At 38.2% G+C, this 15,585-nt stretch overlaps 1 protein-coding gene across 1 annotated transcript in view; it reads right to left on the bottom strand.

The window, feature by feature from the left end:
* PARD3B (par-3 family cell polarity regulator beta) overlaps positions 1 to 15,585 on the bottom strand; it is a 392,632-nt gene that overhangs the window by 286,645 nt on the left and 90,402 nt on the right. The gene's annotated exons all lie outside the window — the stretch shown is intronic.

Consider the following 15,585-nt stretch of genomic DNA (forward strand, 5'->3'; position numbering starts at 1 on the left):
GTGAAAAGTGGCATTTGCAAAGCTGGCAGCAACAATGCATGAAAACATGGATGTTATGCGTACCTTGGACATGAATGTGTTTACAAGCAGACAAGATCTCACACAGATACCCTTCCAATACCCATGCATTGATACTTGTCATTCAAATATTAACACATGCTATAAAACAGAATGCACAAGAAAAAAATAACCATTATTTGAAAAATTACAATACTAGTACTGTTCTTGTCCTTCCACAACAGTATAGGACCCAAAAAGTAAAATCAAAGTACATTTGCTGTGATTTTATAATTGCTCATTAGATGGATTTTGACACAAAATTCATTTCCAAGTCTGAATTTCAATACCCTATTAAGTACAGTGTTGAACGTTTACTTGATGCAAAGTTCCATGTAACAGTTAGCTATAAAAATGGGGACTGCAAGTCTGACCTCTGAGTAGTGATTAAAATTATCTTAACATTTCTTAAGGACACTATCTTCTGCAAGAAAAGCCTTGAAAGAAAAGGTAACTTTTCCATTGCACTGAATACACGGCAAAACACTCAGCATTGTTTCTTACCTACACTAATGAAACTAAAATTTTTTATTAAATAATACAAAACATTGAAGAATATACTTAACCAACATGTTGAATTCAATTAACAGATTCCTATTACTCCAAAGTACTGTTTTAATGTGATCTGAAGCTTTCTTTTTTGGGAAAAAATAATCTTCATTCTTAGGGCATAGTTTAATTTTGATTACAGTAGTTTGAATATTCTGCAAAACAGTGATATGTCTTAGGAATAAACGGCTTCAGACCATTCAGATCATTACTCAAATTTCAAACGTTGTTTTTCAGAGAGAAGCTTGTTCATCCATTTTCCACTCCTCATTACAAATTATAAGGGATCTATTCATAATGCAAAGCATTTCTATGTAAAAAAATCCTCAAAGTAAATTATGTACTCCACTTTCAAAAGTAAGCTAAACTACTCAATAAACAACATGATGGCAGAGGAGTAAAATACTTGCAGCTAATAGAAAATTCTCCTGAAATTTTTCATTGTCATGCATGTTCAAAATACCGAATATCACAGTCATCAAAACTGAAGGCACACAACTAGCTCAGTATTTTAGCCTCCTCCAGACAAATGGTCATGGCTATTCCCTGACCTACCCATGCTGAGGTCTCACCAGACCCTGTAAAGGAGAATTTATGTCTTCCCAGCTTTACTACTAGGGCTTGAATGGATTCACAGTAGAATCGCATTTGCCTTCCTCACTGCCACATCACCCTGTTACCTGACATCATTCCAAGGGTCTGCAATTCATGAATATTCAAGTTGGTAAAAAACCCCAACAATATTGATTCAGTTCTTCCTCTACTTTTACGGAAGGTTTTTTTAACATTTTTCTTCCAGTGTGAGGAAAAAACCCCAATACCCTATTATGAGAGTGACATTCTTGCTCCTCTGAAGCAGTTCCTGCATGTGTACAGCTTTCTGTTCTTCTGTGGCTATGCCACACGGAGCACTCAATCCCCTCCAGGTAAACATCATTTTCATGATGGTGCTCTGCTCTTTGAGGTTTTCCAGGCTTTCGAGAACCCAAAGGGAAAAAGACTGCACAAAGCAAAATTCCAGACAAGTTAACAAATATATTCACTCTGCCTCAAATCCTTATCCTCCAGTCAAATTATTTGCTTTCCAAGTGAGAGTTTTTCCACAGTTAGCTGAAATCAAGTCTCAGGAGTTCCTATCCAATATAAGTTAAATAGCTTTTTATTAGTAACTCAGCAAACACTTACTATGAAGAATTCAACACTGGTCTTCAGGCAGGTCCCCAAAAACAACTTTACTCCTGATTTAAAGATCTGGGTACCCAGACTACTTTAAAAAAACCTAAAGCCAAACCAAAACAAAAAAACAACCAAACAACTCCCCCCACACACACCCATAAGCCTACAAAAAAAAGGAAACCAAACCAAAACAACACAAGATAACACACACTGTAGCGAAGAATGGGAGCCACAGATGGCAAGTCCCAGGATGCCCACTATCCACTTTGACCCAAACTGGAGAGAGATGTTTAAGAGGAAAAAAAATGCCAATACTTTCTCCATTCTCTCACAGTTTTTAATCTAGAAGTTTTATCTGGGCACCACACCATCTGAGGCTGCAGAATGGTGCCCAGGGGCCAGGCCCAGTTTGGTTGCTCTTACTGGGAGCTCCCTGGTCTAACACCAACACATTGCCAGAAAGGCATTTCCACCTGCCTCCCTCAGAAGATCCACGCCCAGAAGTGCACCCTCCACATCCATCCTGCACAGAGATTCAGGGATTTCAGAAAAGCTGAAGAACAGAAAACAGAAGTTAATCTACTCTTCAGGGACATTACACAACAGAGAAAAATCTGCCAAGTGTCTACTGCACAAGATACACCCTCTGAACAGAAGTTCTACCCACTTTTGTGGTAAAAATCTATTTTTGCTCTTTGCTTTTTCCTATACATGATCTTTAGGTTACCTGGGAATAACATACGGTTTATAATCAAAATGAAGTTTGCAGAGCTGTGCTTTCAAGTCTGCTGCATCCTCTTATCAGTAATCTACTAATAACTACTTAGTCCTTGGCCACTTGACCTTCAGGGCTTCAGTACAGGGGAGAGCAGTAGGTTACTGCCTCATCTCTAAAGTAATGCAAATTAGACTAAAAAAGGTGTCAGGATTCCACAGAGAATTCCTACCCTCCAGAGAAGTGCTCACAAGTAGCATGTTCCTGTGCAACATTTTAAGGAAACTCAGACTACTGAAGAGGGGAAAGCCTAGAGCTCACCACACCGAGCTGGAGTGTCCTGAACAGAGGAAGTGACAAGCTATCAACAGCCATAGACGCCAATTCTTTGCCAAGAGTATATTACCATTTCAGTTTATCTAGGCAATCCAATTCAATAAGAAGTACATTCAAAATGAGAAATCATCTGAGCATGGAAAAACAGGGAAGCTCACTAGTCTTTCTTTCCTTCTCACAGCCTCTGAAAAACAACTAAACTCAAGAGCTGAGCACCATTAGCTCCAAGAACAGGAGGAACTGGTCCTGGAGCTCCTCCTGAAACTCCTCCTGGTCTCATCTTCTTTATCAGCTCCACAGTCTATCATGATTCGTCTGCAAACTGCTTCTGTTCAATATATCAGTGTTAAATGCAAAAGTCTTCCCAATATGCATCCAGAATGTTTCCCATTTTTTCCTAACTAAAATTCATTTTAGTTCTCCGCAGCTTTAATTGAACTTCAATTACTAAAACTAGCTTGACACAAGCCATGAAGAAGAAATTAATAGTCTACTAAATAAGAACTGTCACTCAGCATTTCCTAAGCTAAATGTAAAAATTAAGACTGAATAAATGTATGCTAAGTATCATTGCATAAATATGCATATAATGCATTTTCCTCTTTAAAAAAAGCATTAAATTTAATGTAAAGACATTTAATTGCATATCAACATTTTAGTGACGATCAATCACTGAAAATCAATTTCTTTTAAATAAATGCAGAAATATATTTAAGTCAAACCCAATTACATTTTTGTTTACTTTTCAATCACTTAGACTTCAGGCAGTTCACTCTATGGCTATAGTTAGGAAACAGGATCTCAGGACATAATCCCACTGACTATTAAGGCATTTTTTCCTTCTGCAATCAACACAGTTGTTATGCTGACAGTGAAATCAACTGGTGACCCAAACTTCTCATCCAAAAATGCATCACTGAGGGTTTACCCACACTCAAATCTTTTTACAGATTTTTTTTAATGTCATTAAAATATTCCAATCCTATTAGAATGCAAATATAAAGGGGTAGAGAGAGCACACATAATACCATTAACATTCAAAGATTTCTTGGTCCCCCATTATCAGATATTAATTCTCACATTAACTGATGCTTTGTTAAAAAAAAAAAAAAAGGAACGAATCCATTAGCAGCTGCATTAAAAGCGAACAAAAGAGGCAACAACTGCTGATGTGATTACACACCTAACCCCTTCTGAAAGTTTCTGTATCCAAGAGCACCAAACACGGCGCTGCTTCAACTTTCATTTGGTACCAGGGATGTAAGTACATGTTACTGAAAAACAACCTTGACAGGGTTTCCCCTCATACTGGTATTTTTAGCAAGCTTTGAATAACAATCATTCATTTTTAACAAGTCTCTAGATGGTTTCCTTTATGGTCTTTTAAAGCCACAATATGGTACTTCTGGGGGGAAGAAGAAAAAATGCAGTTTTTTCACAAAAGGAGCATGTTTCAGTTTCAACACACCTTGCATTCTCTCTTTGGGTATCTGTGAGTACAAGACCCTCAAACCAGTACTATGTAAACAGAAGTCATGTAAATTCACAGCACATCTCTGTTGTAGTCATACTCCCACTCACACCTGCAGGAGTCTGCCATTAGTTTTCCTCATCTTGGACATGCGTTGACCAACGTAGTTAGTCCATAAATCTCCCTGAAACAAGGTCACCCAAAACATCAGCAGAAATGCCCTAAGATGTACTGCACATCCAACCAGCTCATAGTCTCACCAATATTCAATAAGTTACTCAACTAGAATTTCCTCAGGCATTATTAAAGAACACAAATCATCATACCAATAATGGTAGGTGATTTATCTATATATTGCGGGTTCTTTCTTCCACATCATATGAGCATGAAGCCTACCAACTAGTTACAGCCCCTCTGAAAAGTCTGGCACTTCCACGATTGCCTCACAGATGTTCACATTACCAATTAATCATCACCACAGGGAGTCTCGGCACAGAGGCCAAGGGTTGAATATACTCACTTCAATCTTGCTTTGGAACCCCTTCAGTATTTTCCAAAACAAAAACAAAATATAAGTGAAAGAAATCAAAGAATTCACATCCACACTCAAATATATTCTGCAGCACAATCAGCTGCCCTACAGCTGTGAGGTAAAATGATTTTAAGGTTCCACAAACTCCCAGTTCTAGTTCCACTATCATTATACAGATTCAGATGCCTTTAACAAGGTAAGCTAATCATTCGTGAAACTTAAAGCATATACAAACACTGTTGAAGCATTCTGAAAAGGAACATGAAGTAAATACTTGCAGCTCTGCTAGTAAACAGGAATTATTTTGCATCATATTAGTTTATTAAAAAAAAAAGAAAATGCATTGAATTAATGTGGTAGAAACAGTGTAGGACAATATGAAGAATTTCCCCCATATTCTCAGTGGATGATCTATTAAGGTTATTAAATATTTTCTATTTCCATTATAAAAAAATGCAGAACAGCCACATTCCAATTCCTTAATTTTAAGTAAATCATCTAAATCCTTCATATCCAGAAAACTGCATTGGTTTTATTACGCTTATTTGTTGCTAACAGCACACTTTATCTATGCACTAACAATGCAAGGTCTCAAAAATAATCAAGTACAAGAAGTGTACTGTATATATGTACTTAAAGACTTGTGAAGTACAGCAGAATTATCATTCCTACTCCACAAACAGTGGAGTAAATAAAAGCACAGTGAAGGTGATTTATCCAAGATAGAACAGGCTATCCATGACAAACCTGGAGTTAAGCCTACTTCTCTAAAGTCCCATGAAATCATCTTTTTTCCTCACTATCATTTTTTGTCAATAGCTCAAGTGCTTTATAAAATCTTGATATTAATTTTATATACCAAAGAACCAGTGTGCTCTGTCAAATCACTTACCCATGGCTGCCCACAAAATCAATGAAACATCTTGGAACTGAAGGTCCCTTTCCATGTTTATCCAACAGGCCTCAACAGCCCTGCACAGGTCAATGTGAGTACCCCTACTGCAAAAAGCAGTAAGGAATTTTAACCTGTCCTTTTAAAAAAGGAAAGACTTTCAACATCATGGTCCGTGCTGTTCAAAGCACACATAAGCAGACACCACATAAACAGAGAGCTTTCTGAAATTAGAATTCTTTATTTAGGGTTTCAGGTGCAACTTCAGTTCTCAAAAACCCTGAGCTCTCACAGAATACACAAAACTGCCTGTTGTAAGAAATAACATCATTAGAAACCCCCACCATGTTATGACTTGCACTTTAATTACTTGCCAAAATGCTTTATTGGAAGCACATATAGTTTGTCTGCATAGACATGCAAATATTGTTGAGCAGAATCCATGTGCTCCCCATAAAGCATGTTCTCCAACTTTGGATTTCTTTGTTTGTGTGGGAACAGAACTCCCATACCAAGAGATGGGAAGTTTAGAACTGCTGATTCACTCTGCAGAAGCTCTTACTCCTAACATCAGTATGTACTCTAAAATAAAGACACTCAGCCACCACACTCATATGCAGACAGCGCTGCTAGACAAAAAATCCCTAATTGTCTCTGTGGCTGACAAGCATATACCAGTCTGAATGTTTCCTTAAACTATACACTTCTCAAAATTCATCCATTTTATGACAGATCAACACTACAGCCTTTCCCAAATCTCATATTTAAGCACACTCTTTCAAAGGGAGAATAAATTTCAACAGTCTATAAAGCAGTTGGGTCTTTCCCAAGCCATCATCACTGTTTCTATACAGTAGCAGAGGAGTAGACAGCAGTATTTCAGAGTAGACAGAAACACGCAGAAACCAAAGAAAATGCATAATTTAGCAGGCCAGTACTAACTAAACCAGATTCTTGATATGCACTAGAGGGACCTACAGTCTCACAGTCTTCTACAGACATGCACCTTTCTTTGCTGGAAGAGAAGGATTTCAAAACAACAACCAAAAAAATTACAGGTAAGTGAAAAAACCCATACTATGAAACATAATTTCAATACAGTTAAGGTGTAAGTGTTGCAAACATACCTTTGAAGGAGTTAGGGGATGAACACCTACAGCATGCTCCAGCTTTCAATAACAGACTACCAGATCTTACAGAAGTATTAAATATTCACGACTCAGTTAATAGCAGCTTTGAAAACTGCAGAGATGTATGAATGAAAAAACAGGAAGTTAAAACATTTCAAACTGAAAGAACTGAACACTCCCATTAAAAGTCAGCATATATGAAATATGTCCCACAACTTAAACAAAACAAGCAAAAAAAATGACCTGTACTTCAAAAATGGGGGGTGGAGGGAAGAATAGAAGCAGCTTCTCATAGTTTGATCACAAAGAAGAAATTAAATTATAAGTGACACCGTTCTAATGAACCAGAACTGATTACAATCTTTTTTAATGAAAAGGTATGCAAAATCAACAAATAAAATGGATCAGAGCTTGGTAAAGATCACTAGTTTAGCCTCAATGTTATCTACTGCACATCTGCCACACCACATTATCTTACTACTCAAGCATCATTTTTGCATTTTAATGTAGTAGTTCCATCAGATTAATGCCCAAGACATTTCAGCTGTGTTTCAAGTAAATAAGTGGACATACAGGAATATTATGCATGGCCTGTATCATTGACACTAAGCAAAGAAAATGTGATTAGCACCAAATTGCATCTGACAGGGGAATCAGAAAGCTGTCAAACACAATGACATGGATTCAGTATTTAGAAGGTAAAAGGGGGAATAAAGAAGCTGGCCAGGCTGGCATAGAGACAGCAATAAAACACAACAGCTATGATAAATTAATTCATTTACTTATGAAAAATTAGAGGCTTCCACACGCAGCTCTCATTTATAATCTTGTCAATCTGGCAGAGTAAATAGAAAGCCTATACAATGCACAGTGAGATGGAGGAGGAAAAAAACAAAAGGGGGGAAAAGAAAAAAACAGATTTTTGCATTTAATCTAACAGAATAATGTCTTACATTAAATCACACTGGATCAAGCCTTTGATAGGAGTGACTAATGCAAGGATACATTATAGCAGGGGTTGCTGTGTGTACTGGAGACACACGGTGTTAAAACAACAGGAAGGTTTGAGATCAAACACTAGTAGCCACATAAAACAAAATGAGCATTTTACATTTTTTTACATGCAAGAGTGACATTACTAATAGTCTACCAAAAGGATGCCAGCAAAAGCTAAGGAGGCAGAAGTGGAAGTAAATTCAAAGGACTGGTCCTTGGGACAAGAACAGTTTTTAGAAGGAGGTCATGTCCTCCTAACAGCTGGTATGGCCAAGGCAATCTGCCTTGGAAATCATCTCCAGGTAAAATAAGCTCTGCAACATCCTGCAGCTCTGTCTCCGCGGTGCTTTCCAAGATGTTCTCCCTGGATCACCAGGTAGACCCAGCAGCTAATACCTGAATAGCAATATGGACATTTTTCAGCTGAGATCATTGTTATAACAAGGAGATTAGAGAAATATCGGCCTTTCAGAGGAATATTTCAGTGTCTGGCAATTGCCAGTAGGGTGAGTTCTGACCAGAAAATTACAAATTTACTGCTAATGAAAGAGAAAACCACACCCATCTAAACAGAACAGCACAGATCACCACCACAAAAATGTAAGGCCAACTGTCAGCACCAGTGCAGAGGATGGATTTTCACCTCCCAGCATTTCACACTTGGACTGATCCCTGCAGATCCATTAAAATCCTATCTGTCCTCAGCCATTTAAGGTACAGTCCATTCATAGACAGCCCTGAATACCGGAAAAACTGTTCCAAAACCCAGTGAAAAGAGCTGCCCCTACTACTTGCCAAATGCTTGCTCTACAGCAGCCTAAAAGGACTCCAGGAGATCAGGCAGCCAGTGTGCCCCAGAAATAAGTTTTGATGCCTGCTCCAAAAAAGGAAGCATCAAAAGATAAGCCAGTCACTAGCAGCATTTTCCCACTATTGACTACACATCCAGTTTATAGGGGAGTGACAGGCCAGGGCAGCTGAGGCCTCTTGCTGACAAGCACACGAGAAGTCTGTGGCAGCACGTTCTTGCGGCAGAACCGGAACCTCACCCCAGTATCATTTTGGGCTTAGTCAAAAACACTCTTCTTCCTATCAAGTGTAGTTCAATCGACAATGACTTTTATTTTATTTTTATCAGAACATGTGTAGTAGTGGAAGAAAGAGTGAGGAAGGAAAATCTCACCTCTAAGTCAGACACAGCTGCAGAGCCAGGTCTGTGCCACCACAGCAGCTGTGTCAGCCTCGTGACTAGCACTGCTGTTACTGCTTAAATCCCAACCTCCAGAGTTAAAGACAATTACTACTTGTACAGGGCTGGCTTGAAATCTGTGAGATACTTGAGAAAGATACTACTTTCACTTAGGCAAATCAATTGCAATTAACCTATTTTCAGAAAACTATTAACCCACAAGGTTTTGACTTTTGTACCTTTGCCACATATGCCACATACCTCTAACCATTATGGTGGTTTGTTTGGAGGGGTTTTTTTTAATGCATTATTTTAACTAAAATATTTTCATTTTGGTCTACAAAGGACTTTGTAATCACTTCAATATATATACAATTCAGTGCACATATACATTCTGTTTGACACCTTCTGTTGCAAATCCACAGATTAAAAGTGTTGCAAGGCCAGCTGGGGCTTACTTGTGAATTTCTGCAAGACTCTGATTTTCTTCCCCCATCTAAACTTAAGTATGCAACCCTTATGCTTGAGGAGTCAATCCTCCAAATTCAGGCTTTGTGCTGCCTATATAAGAAGACAAGGAAAACAAAGGTAGCCATTGCTTAAATATCTAAGAAGACGACAGTTAAGCAGTACTAGGGGCATAACTGATCTCCCACCTGTCCATATTAGGAGGCCCAGTGAAAAACTGCATGTTATTGAAATAAAAACTTATTTTCCCCGTGTCCTGCATCTTCACAACAAAACCAAATCAATCCTGTAGCATTCCTGTAGTGGAATATTTACTACATTATCATCTAGAAATAACATGTTTTCCACTTTCTTTTTATATATATAAAAGTTCAAAAGTAAAGTTTTAGAATTAGCCAGTACTTCCAAGTTCTCTGCCAATTTGTGGCCTGCTTTGCTTTTCCATCACTGAATTTCACTCAACTTTTTGATGGAAGACGATCTTCCTGTACTTTATGAGACCAACACTCAGGCCCAGAAGAGGGAACAGAGCAACCCTGGGGAAGCCACAAGTCAGGCTACCCAAGAACATTAATGAACTGACCACTCAACCTTTCATCAGTCAAACTCACAACCATAATCTTCAATGAATTTTTAATTCTTTCATATCTGATTTTTACAAAGCTCTGAGAGAGGAAATTTGAAAGGCTGCACTGTATGCATCACTGGCAACACAACCAGAGGAAGCAAACATAATTACTAAATGACCTCTACATCTAAAATTTTAACATCCAATTGCAAAATTTCAGCCAATTTCACACCTTAGCTAATGAAAAATGTGCATATATATAAGTTTACACGACCTACCTGAACTCAGAGCACAACCAGAGTAGCGAGAAGGAAAAAAAAAATAAAAGCCTGATGGCACTCTGTGACATCAAAGTTACAGAAAACATTTAGTGGCTAGCTAAATATCCATACCAGATAATGCCTGTTCATGATAAGCTACTTCACACCACTTACCTGCCCTTTTAAAGCATGTTAAGAGTACACTTTTCAGCATAAATACTTCTTTTATTTTGACACTACCTGCTGCACTATGGAAACGTTGCATTACAGCTCAGAACTATGCCATAAAAACCTGGCTTATGATTAAATTCGTTGTACTGTACCCTGGAGCAAGAGTTTTGGTGGTTTTGTTGCTTTTAGGGTGCACAGCTAAAGAAAACAAGATATCTTACTAAACAAGTATGCCAAAAAAATAAGTTTTCCCACAACATCTATAGCTCCAAACACAAGAAAGTAAAGACCAGATAAATGCCCAGTCCCATTGTCACTGAGAATTTCACAACTGGTCACCGTACAAAGCATCATCAGCTGTAATATCCTGAGCATTTGCTACTCAATGAAAACAGATTTTTGAAAACATTCTGCTATTTTCTTTTCACCTGCACTACTGCAACAGAGCAACCTTAGCCCATAGGGCTGAGACAAGGAACACATTGTAGACAATACAGCAGTGTTGGAACAAGAATTTAGGAATAGGAGAGAGCAGTCACGAATTAACCATTTTTTACTTCCTTCTCATTCTCTTCCTTTAACCTGTTTCACTCTCTCCATACTTTCCTGGCATGTTTTACTTGTTAAGAAACTTATAAACTCATTATCCTTTTTTTCTCAAATTCCAAGAGAGGCATTGATATTAAAGTCAGCTACAAACAAGTACTGAATTGCAGTCCAGGTAATTTATCTTCATCCCTAATCCACAAGTTCAAGAAACCTCATCAAAAATCTACATATTTTGAAATATTTAAATCTGAAAACTATCTAAACCCAAAAATTTCTATACAAGCCCAACTAGGGTGCAGATTCTGCAGTATTTGGCCTTAAATCTGGGGATTTGTCCTGATGCATAGGGGCATTTGGAGAACTGTCTGCACCAAAAACTGCTGGTAATTGCAGCTTTGCAAAGTGTTGCCAAAGCCACTCTAGCAAAAAAGTCTGTGTAACTCATGGTATATATATCTCAAATATAACTAGGTCCAGCCTAGTGCACAGCCACACAAAGTACCTCACACCTGCCAGCACTGACAGGAGTAAGAGCACACTGGCAGGTGACTTTCTGAAGGGGAGACGAGACCCTTTCTGCTCAAGCTTCCCATTGGTGCTGCTCACCAGTGCTGTGAGAGGGCACGGAGAGCACCCCAGGGGCACAAATGCTCATCCATGTGCACTTGAGTTGCAACAGCAATCTGAACCCAAATGAGGGCAGAAAGGACTAATGGCATCACCAGGGCCCCAAACAATTTTAACATTTAATCTCTGGCCCAACTGAAATATAAATTTTTCTGTATTCAGCTTAAGAACCACTACTTACCCATCCCTATCCACTGCTGACAGCACCCACTGTCTTCCCTCAAGTTTCTTCAGCACTTCAAGACAAAATTACATCAAACAGATGCCACTGATCAGGGATCGGAAACACAAAGCAGGAGGACTACATGTGTACCTGAAACCATAATCCAGCATAATCCCTGATCCCAAAACAGATGATCCCAGCTTTGGGCAAGCCTGGAGGTTGGTAAATAACCTGTCAGTCTAGAAGTTTCAGATGTAAAGTGGGCTCAGTGGGGTATGAACACTGCACCATACCATCTTTTTCTGCAGAGCCCACACTTAAGGTACAGAACAATGATCTTGGTATCTGACAACAGCTGAATTGTGAGGTAAGCAAACAGATTCATTTAATAAAAACATCCCCGAAGGATAATTACAAAGCATGAGCTTCTGCCTCACAGGGGCACATAAGGCAGGTCTGCACTGTAAGGGATGACAGGGTAAGGCAGAGGCAAATGCCCTCATCCCCCTCTGACCCAGCCAGCTCAAGGTCACGGTCACAAGGCACCAGGAACGGCTGGGACCAATGTCCTGCCCTGGCCAAACAAGGACTCTGAGCCTCCATGCGGGGTGTGACAGGTCCCTGCTGCTGTACCTTCACCAATTTTATCTCCCAAATCACTGAGCTGAAAGGAAGCCCATGGATAAACTCTCAAACTGAGAGGCATGATGACGTGAGCGAGAAAATCAATCAATAAATAAATGAAAAGGTTAGATGACTGGGCTTGCCCCAAATGGGGCAAATGCCCCTGGTCCTCACTCCCATGCCAGCAGCAAGTACTGCAGCTGGCACATTTGGGAAGAAAAATGACACACAAACACTCAGCAAGGTGTTTATTTTGCACACAATGCTTCTGTGACTACTAAACATCCCATTTTTCCCATTTCCCCCAAATCATTTATTCCCAGTATCTAGTATTATGGTATCAAGGGCGGCCTGCATAGATTAATCACTTTGCCTACACAGCAATGCCTTGAAATTCTTATGCACTTCAAGCAAAGAATTTAGAATTTATTTTCCTGGATAAAGGCAACCTGACAGTTCTTTTTAAAAATGCACTAATACAGAATTAATGACAAGGAAATTGTTTATCTTCTCTGGTTTGCAAACATTTCTTTATATCAAATACAATATTAGCTAAAAAATGACTGTGATAAAGTCTTTTTCATTGAAAGCAAATATATACAAATTGACAGATAAAATGGCAGCCAAACCAAATATTTAATATTAAAGGTGAAATATTAGCTGACAAAAAAAAAAAAAAAAAAAAAAAAAAAAAAAAAAAAAAAAAAAAAAAAAAAAAAAAAAAAAAAAAGAAAGGCAAGGAAATTCTAAGTTAAGACTTTCTATCTTCACTTTTCATGCTATATCTAAACTTCAAACAGAAAGCAATGTTGCACCACTCTCCTTTACAGCAACCATGTAAAATAAGTAAGGCAAAACAGAACTATAAGCAGAGCACAGCAATACCTTTTGGTTTCTCTGGTTTTGTGAGCTTGTATCCAAAAAGGAGCATAACTCTGGTATTAATTTACTACACTTGTGCCTTCCAGTCTCCCTACACCATTGGACAGCATCTCCCCTGAGTTTCCTCCAGAGTGAAGAAAAAAGTCCCATTTCTTGAGAAACAATTAGGACAACTGAAGATATGCGTTCCACAGAGAGGTAAAAAAGCAGTATCAGACAGACAGAAAAAGCCAAATATAAACGATTTTTAAGTAGATTTGAATACTCCAAAAACATAAAAAAATGTATAAAATTTTTAATTATAAGTTAGCAACCTTTGTCCTATAGAAAGCAAAATTCTTAACCATTTTTTACCTACTTGGTAAGCAAGTGCACCCAGTATTTCAAGTATAGAGTATTTCAATAGTTCTTTGCATAGAACAAAAGTCTGCTCAGAAATTAAGATTAATTATACCAACTGAAGAAAAATTTCTGACACACACAAAATATATGCATTAGATCAAACACCAGAAATGCATCTTTAAATGAAAAAAATTGCTTGGCAAATAAAAATATATTATTTTAGCTTTAAGTCATTAAACTACCAGATGAAAATTTGTGATAGGGGATGATATAAAAAAAAATCCAAAAAGAATTTACATTATCTGGGTGGGAAAACTGTGAGTTAATGGAGAAATTGAATTTTCACTATTTAAAAGGGGACACAAACATTCTGCTTTGACATCTGTTCTTAGGTTCTACTGCAGCAGAAAACCAGAAAACCACCAGAATTTTAGCTGTCAAAACAAATCCTCAAATTAGAGAAAGGAGGAAGAAGTAAGTGCTGAACAATTACACACTTTCAGCATCACAAGTCTAGCATTTAGTCAGAAAAAAAATACGCAAGAAGCATGGATGCAGTTTTAACACTCAGCCAAATGCTAGAAGGATTACTAAGTTGGAAAAGCACTCAGACACCACACACCCAGTTTTACAACAACTTACTGAGATCTATGAAAAAGCCTGGACCCAGATTCAAGTGTTATTTATCACTGCCACGGCATCTAAACACATGCTCAGCTTCAAGCACGTGAACAAAATCCCCCTGGTCAGGAGACAACTCACAGCACTGAGCACTTGCTTACACGGTTGTGTGGACAGGGTCAGGATAACTCTCCTCTTCTGATTTATAACACCAGACCAACACAGTGATGTTGAGGAGTGATTACAGCACAGCCAAGAGAAGGTACAAAACTCCTTTAAAAAATGTTCAGGATATTGCTAAATTCAAAATACAGCTTTATTTATCACTAAAAGCAATTATTTATTCTTCACAGAATTTAACATTTTGATTTTTAATGGTCCTTCTCACTTTCAGGTTTACTTTTGGTATTGTAACCACCCTTTTATTTAAAGTGTTTGGTAAATTGCAATTTTATGATGTTGACTCTTTTATTTTTAAATGAATTCAAAAGAAAAAAACAAACAAGAACAAAAAACAACAACAAAAAACCACGAAACACCCCAAACAAAACCCAAACACTTAATGTAATTACTGTCCTGAACAATCCATAACTGGGTTTTAACAAGTTTCTTTTAAGGGGAGAAAACAGGAAAAAGACACTGGTGAAAATGCCACAGCACCATAAATGAATTGGGACATAAGATGTTTAACTACCCTACAATGTCCTAGTAAATAGTGAAGCAGGATGCAGATTACAAATGCATTTCACTCTCTTCCAAGCTTTTGACATCACAGGACCCAAAACTATCACAGTGCCTTTGAAGACGGCCACTAGAGACCAATTTGAGAAGAACCCCACTGACTACAGTTTTAAACAGATTTCCAAATTACAACAGGTGGTGTTCATGTCATCTGAGCTGATCTGACTTCCAAAGAAGACAAGGACACCACTGCAGTAGCTACCAGTACCGCTGAAGAGTTCAGAGAACAAGCAACAATTTTGGAATCAGAGCCTGCATTCCAGCCGACAACAAAAACAGAAAACAGAAGCAGATTCACATCCTGTTCAAATCTTCCTTTTGATGTGTTATAAACAATAGTTGAAAAGAGAAACTTCACAAATGTAACTGAAATGAGTAAGACATACTGGAAATGCCACTTTTCCAAGTTTTCTGGTAAAGCAGCACGTAAGAACTGCAGTGGGTATCTGGGGAATACAGAACTGTGCTGCACCATTATCAGCAACTCCACAAGGGCACCGACTCATCAGACCACCTGGAAATGCAT

This window comes from Empidonax traillii, unplaced genomic scaffold (genome assembly GCF_003031625.1).
Source record: "Empidonax traillii isolate 1590-97213 ecotype Southwest subspecies unplaced genomic scaffold, ASM303162v1 scaffold65:size4453928, whole genome shotgun sequence".
Classification (NCBI taxonomy): domain Eukaryota; kingdom Metazoa; phylum Chordata; class Aves; order Passeriformes; family Tyrannidae; genus Empidonax; species Empidonax traillii.